We start from the raw sequence: 7,620 nt of genomic DNA on the forward strand, positions 1-7,620 counted from the left end.
GATCACAACTTGTAAACCACTTTCCTTTCCTAAATCCTCATTCAGTGTGAGGTCTCTATCATCTAACAGCATGTTTGTTACTTCCTCAACATCAAGTTGTTTGGATAAATTGTACATTTTCCTCTCCATTTCAGCAGATAATCTGAAGCAAGAGAAGGAATGTGTTAGGGAACTACTGTATATGCCTGAGCAGCACACTTTCTTTTATAAAATCTCCCTTATTTCTATGAAATATCCTCACATTTTGTGCTATACATTCATAAAACAAGCTAAATAAACTATTGTGATGAATAAAAACATAAAATACCAACCTTACTGAATGTGACGTATTCACATACAATGAGCCTGAGAGATCTGTGCAGCCAGCTATATCCTCTCCCCTGAAGCTCTGAAATCCAACTGTGATATCAGGTTTCACAGACCTTCAAGAGACAGGAGACTACCTGGAGGGAGGGGGTTTCCTCACAATCTGGTGAGGAAGGAGAAATGAAAGTAAAAGAGAAGCGCCTGTCAGATCAGTTGTATGTGACGGAGGGTTAAAAGTATTGCACAGATGACCCAGCATACGTGCTATCCCTAGCCTTATCTGAATATATAAGAAGTCTCCGCGGGGGGTCTAGCACCAATTGGTCTCATTGAATAATTAAGCAATTTGCACAAGACCAGAGCAGGCATTACTACCCAAGATAAACAACCCCATGTTAAACAGTGAGACCATAAAAAACACCAATGAAAGAGATAGCAAAGAAAAAAGAAACAATTGATCAATACCAAAGAAAAATCTTGCACAATAGGATGGTGATGTTCACACATAGAACATAAAACACAAGTTGAAGGATGGATAAATAAATATGAGAAGAGAAGAAAGATGAGTATTCTTCTCATGCCATGTATAACTGTTTATACACTTTGTATAAAGATAATTTTCTCCCGCTGCATTCGGCTGCGTGCAGGTGCTGGACAGAATCATAACGCTGTTAACCTGCAGATTAACAGTGTTATTCAGTGGTGACAGGTTCCCTTCAAGGACTGGAGCAGTGTGAGAATGTTAGCTGAGAGGCCACAGAGGAGGATGAGGGCATGCAGTATTATGATTATTTATTATTATAGCGCCATTTATTCCATGGCGCTTTACATGTGAGGAGGGGTATACATGATAAAAAAACAAGTACAGTAATCTTAAACAATACAAATCTCAACAGGCAAAGAAGTGAGGAGCAGGAGCAGGAAGTCCTGTTTTTATGGGGGCTGCCTTATTCTACAGTATCTGCCTATAGGGGAGGGAGTGCTGCCTTATATACAGGATCTGCCTATAGGGGGGGAGTGCTGCCTTATATACAGGATCTGGCTATAGGGGGGGGGGAGTGCTGCCTTATATACAGGATCTGGCTATAGGGGAGGGAGTGCTGCCTCATATACAGGATCAACCTATAGGGGAGGGAGTGCTGCCTCATATACAGGATCTGCCTATAGGGGGGAGTTCTGCCTCATATACAGGATCTGCCTATAGGGGGGGAGTGCTGCCTTATATACAGGATCTGCCTATAGGGGGGGAGTGCTGCCTTATATACAGGATCTGCCTATAGGGGGGGAGTGCTGCCTTATATACAGGATCTGGCTATAGGGGAGGGAGTGCTGCCTCATATACAGGATCAACCTATAGGGGAGGGAGTGCTGCCTCATATACAGGATCTGCCTATAGGGGGGAGTTCTGCCTCATATACAGGATCTGCCTATAGGGGGGGAGTGCTGCCTTATATACAGGATCTGCTTATAGGGGGGGAGTGCTGCCTTATATACAGGATCTGCCTATAGGGGGGAGTTCTGCCTCATATACAGGATCTGCCTATAGGGGAGGGAGTGCTGCCTTATATACAGGATCTGCCTATAGGGGGGGAGTGCTGCCTTATATACAGGATCTGCCTATAGGGGGGGAGTGCTGCCTTATATACAGGATCTGGCTATAGGGGAGGGAGTGCTGCCTCATATACAGGATCAACCTATAGGGGAGGGAGTGCTGCCTCATATACAGGATCTGCCTATAGGGGGGAGTTCTGCCTCATATACAGGATCTGCCTATAGGGGAGGGAGTGCTGCCTTATATACAGGATCTGCTTATAGGGGGGAGTGCTGCCTTATTCTATAGTATCTGCCTATGGGGGGAGTGCTGCCTTATATACAGGATCTGCCTAAAGGGGGAGTGATGCCTTATTCTACAGGATCTGCCTATGGGGGGGTGCTGCCCTATACTACAGGGTCTGCCTATGAGGGGTACTGCCTTGTGCTATATTGAGGACTATCTGGCATATTATACTATTTGGTGGTTATCTATGGGGCCATCATACAGTGTGGGGATTACAGTGTTGGAGTCATCAAACAGTTTGAAGGCTACTAAGGGGTCAGTATACTGTGTGGGTAGTACTATACAGTTAGGGGGCATTATACTGTGTATAGGGGAGCTGTACGGGGACTCGGGACATTATTAAATGTAAAGTGGGCACTTATTGTAATAGGGGAACTCAGGTTACTGTGACTATCAAAGGGGCACACAGAGGGCATTATTACTTTCTAGAGGGCAAAATGTGGGATCTGTTTTCTGCGGCACTTGCACCCAGCATTACTATATTATAGAGGGGTGCTTTAGAATTTAGAGGGTACAGAGAACCACAGAGTAGGTGCAGTAATAGGGTCACATACGGCAGCAGAGGCTCAGTATCGGGGTATCAGGTGCAGTAATAGGGACACATACGGCAGCAGCGGCTCAGTATCGGGGTATCAGGTGCAGTAATAGGGACACATACGGCAGCAGCGGCTCAGTATTGGGGTATCAGGTGCAGTAATAGGGACACATACGGCAGCAGAGGCTCAGTATTGGGGTATCAGGTGTAGTAAAAGGGTCACATACGGCAGCAGCGGCTCAGTATTGGGGTATCAGGGGCAGTAATAGGGACACATACGGCAGCAGCGGCTCAGTATTGGGGAATGAGGTGCAGTAATAGGGACACATACGGCAGCAGCGGCTCAGTATTGGGGTATCAGGTGTAGTAATAGGGACACATACGGCAGCAGCGGCTCAGTATTGGGGTATCAGGTGTAGTAATAGGGACACATACGGCAACAGCGGCTCAGTATTGGGGTATCAGGTGTAGTAATAGGGACACATACGGCAGCAGCGGCTCAGTATTGGGGTATCAGGTGTAGTAATAGGGGCACATACGGCAGCAGCGGCTCAGTATTGGGGTATCAGGTGCAGTAATAGGGACACATACGGCAGCAGAGGCTCAGTATTGGGGTATCAGGTGTAGTAAAAGGGTCACATACGGCAGCAGCGGCTCAGTATTGGGGTATCAGGGGCAGTAATAGGGACACATACGGCAGTAGCGGCTCAGTATTGGGGTATCAGGTGCAGTAATAGGGACACATACGGCAGCAGCGGCTCAGTATTGGGGTATCAGGTGCAGTAATAGGGACACATACGGCAGCAGCGGCTCAGTATTGGGGTATCAGGTGTAGTAATAGGGACACATACGGCAACAGCGGCTCAGTATTGGGGTATCAGGTGTAGTAATAGGGACACATACGGCAGCAGCGGCTCAGTATTGGGGTATCAGGTGTAGTAATAGGGGCACATACGGCAGCAGCGGCTCAGTATTGGGGTATCAGGGGCAGTAATAGGGACATATACGGCAGCAGCGGCTCAGTATTGGGGTATCAGCAGGATGAGGGGTTTGTGCAGGTTGGGAATAGATGGTGATGGCTGGAATGTGAGAAGTGAAACGTGTCTTTGTTGTTTTCTCTGCAGACGAGCTGTAGCTCGAAGAAGTTGTCATGTCGGTCTGGGCCAGATGGAAAAGATGGGAAAAGTGACGATTCCATCATAAAGAACGTCAATGGTAAGTCATCTAATATATAATTGCCTAGAATACTACTTCCTGCAATTTGTGCCAACTTCCGTGGCTTTGTCCGGAGCTAATGTCCGGAGCTAATGTCCAGAGCTAATGTCCGGAGCTAATGTGCGGAGCTAATGTCCGGAGCTAATGTCCGGAGCTAATGTCCGGAGATAAGTGACGTCAACAGTGTCCAGTGTCTGATTGGTTGCCGCCTGCTGCGAGCGACCAATCAGAAACGTGCCGTACTGTGACACACTCCGCCCGCCATTTTGGTGTGATTTTTGAATTTTTACCTCACAGCAAGTTTCTACTGCGTGGAGGCGGGCCCAGTGACGTTGCTCTTCAAGCTCCTGCCGAATTTCGTCAAAAAAATGATAATACCATTTACCAAAACTATATATATTTAGTTGGGAAGTGGTTCAGTGACATTTTCACACCAATTTTGAACTTTTGTTTGGTGTTTTCTCCATATACTGCCTATTATTCACTGACTGTTATACTGAGAGACTGCCGTTTATTAACCTCTTCTTTGCCACATTGGGTATATTGCTCTATTATTTGCCACATAAGGACATTGTCCATTATTGCCCAGCAATTTCTCTGCAATATAAACTGCCTATTTATTAATATCTGCATTCCTGCAAAGAACTATTGCCTATTATTAACTGGCTATTTTCCTACTACCTGACACTGCCTCTTATTAACCTGTTGTTTGCCACCACCACACTTAAAGCTGTTTAGCTTAGCCAACATGAGCTCTAATAGTAAGGATACTAATGACACAGAGCCCAAAGCTGCTGATGGCGCACGTAAGATTAGGTCTGATATAAAGTATACTAATAATGCAGAGCAAAAAGACAAGTTGTCGTCTGATGTCTTTCATCCCTCCCCTCATAAGCATGTTCATGGATCCTGTGTAACTGTACCTTAAATAACAAGAATTGTCAAGAGCTGGTGAGTGCAGCCATTTTTTGTTCTTTCTTACTATTATTTATTAATTGTATTATTCTTACATTTGAATAAATAAAGTATATATGGATTCTAGACTCCCGATTCTTTAGAATCGGGCTGCCATCTAGTTATTTATAACTGTGCAGTGATCTCTTATATGCTCTGTAGGGCTGGTATCTACCACTGACCATATGGCGGTAATATCCATGTTGGTCGTTATATAGAGATTATCTTCAGTAACAGCGCGGTCATCTGCTGAGGTTCTCCTCCACTATTAGGTGGCGTCATCAAGTAGTAATCAAGGTTACCTGGTTAGGGGCCCACTCAGAAGCTTCGCCCCCTGGACCTAAACCCTAGCTACGCCTCTGGATAGGGGTCGAGGTGAAGAGGTGGTGTACGAGTGGGAGACACCGGTTTCTTCATAGTCATAGCCCCGATTGGGACTCCTGCACCCACCCAGTGACCTATGTCCTCCGCTTCTACCATTCTAAGGTTTGAGAAAGACCCTGTGGGTCGAAACGTTACCTACCTTGAAACACTGCGGTGCTACCTTTAAGTTTGGTGTTTGTAAATAAAGAAAACCACAATTTTTTTGAGACAAAAATCCAACCTCCGATAATCTTTATTGAGTGCGACTGTTGTTGTATGAACATAATCTGGAGCAACCCTCCATGTTCAGTCTGCACCACCCATAGCGAGAGTGCACGTCTTGTTCTACTATAACAGTCTGTTAGATATGACAAGATCCAAGATAAGGCCAAGTCTGTGATGCCAAGAGATGAGAGTGCAGCACCCCAGGTAACCGGTTGCTGCAGTGATGCTGTCGTCCCTTCGGGGAGGGTGATGTCTCGCTTGGAGGCAAGGGGGATTCTCTCTATCAGGTAAGGCAGTCATATTCAACACATCTGAATCTAGGCCAGGAGGGGGAGCTCAGGACCCGGATTCAGTGGAGCTTCCCTAGACTTGAAGTGTCCTGGTCTGGAGGAGGAGTCAGTCAATCTGGAGGAGAGAGTGAGAGAAGGAAGTCTGGAACTGAGAGCAGACGTAGAGGCCTAGCAGCCACGAGGGAGCTGTAGCAGGGCCGGCTCCAGGTTTTTGTGGGCCCCGGGCAAAAGAGTCTCAGTGGGCCCACATACCACGATTCATGATGCACAGATACGGAGGAGAAATATAGTTATACTACACAGGGCCTAGCCTTCCCCCTCATCCTTCACATAGGCAGATCTACACACAAAATACGCAGACATGCACACACACACACACACACACACACACACACACACACACACACACACACACACACACACACACACACTACGCAGACATGTACACATACAATACGTAAACATACATATACATACAGTAGGCAGACATGCACAAACATACAATAAGCAGACATGCACACACATACAGTACGCAGTCATGCGCACACACACAGTACGCAGACATGCGCACACACACAGTCTGCGTTATACAGTATGGAGCATCACATGGGGCTATTATACACTATCGAGCATTATGTGTGGCCATTATACAGTATAGAGCATCATGTGTGGCCAGCGTCAGACTGGAGCACCTTGGGCCCACCAGAGAAAATCATTCTTGGGGCCCACTATGTAGCTACATAGAAATAGATACAAGACCACCAATTGTGCTGTAAAAAGCGCTAATATCAGGGTATAATATAAGGTAGTACACGTCTTAATTACGTAGCAAGGGTTGGGGTAGCCTCCTCGCAGAATATAATTTAGCCCCCTCATAAAATATAACGCAGTCCCCTCTAATAGAATATAATGTAGCACCCTCATAGGGTATAATGCAGCCCACCTCATATAGTATAATGCAGCCACCACAGAATATAATGTAGTCAACTGAGAGAATGCAGCCCCACCACAGAATATAATGCAGCCCCCCATAGAGTATACTGTAGCCCCCTCACATAGTATGATGTAGCCCCCATAATATAATGTAGTCCCCTTAGAATAATGCAGTGCCCCCACAGAATATAATGTAGCCCCCTCATAAAGTATAATGGAGCCCCTCTCCACCCCATCATTGTCCTCATCACCACCTCCATCATTGCCTTCTCCCCCACCACCCTTATCATTCTCCCCCACCACCTCCATCACTGCCCATTCCACCACCTGCATCATTGCCTCCTCCCCCACCATCATTGTCCATTTCATCACCTCCATCATTGCCTCCCCCACCACCATCCTTGCCCATTGCCTAAATCATTGCCTCCCCCCACCACCATCATTGCCCATTTCATCACCTCCATCACTGCCTCCCACCACCACCATTGACCATCACCTCCATCATTGCCTCTCCCCTACCACCATCATTGCCCATCACCTCCATCATTGCCTTCCCACCATCATAGCCTATCACCTCCATCATTGCCTCCCATACCATCATTACCTATCACCTACATCATTGCCTCCCCCACCATCATTGCCTCCCCTCACCCTCATTTCCCATCACCTCCATCATTGTCTCCCCCACCATCACTACCCCTTACCTCCATCATTGCCTCCCCTCACCTCCATCATTGCCTCCCCACCACCACCATCATTGCCCATCACCTCCATCATTGCCTCTCCCACCATCATTGCCTCCCCTCACCCTCATTGACCATCACCTCCATCATTGCCTCTCCCACCATCATTGCCTCCCCTCACCCTCATTGACCATCACCTCCATCATTCCCTCCCTCACCATGATTGCCCATCACCTCCATCATTCCCTCCCTCACCATGATTGCCCCTCACCGCCATCA

The sequence above is a fragment of the Ranitomeya imitator genome, chromosome 4 (assembly GCF_032444005.1).
Source record: "Ranitomeya imitator isolate aRanImi1 chromosome 4, aRanImi1.pri, whole genome shotgun sequence".
In the NCBI taxonomy this organism is placed as follows: domain Eukaryota; kingdom Metazoa; phylum Chordata; class Amphibia; order Anura; family Dendrobatidae; genus Ranitomeya; species Ranitomeya imitator.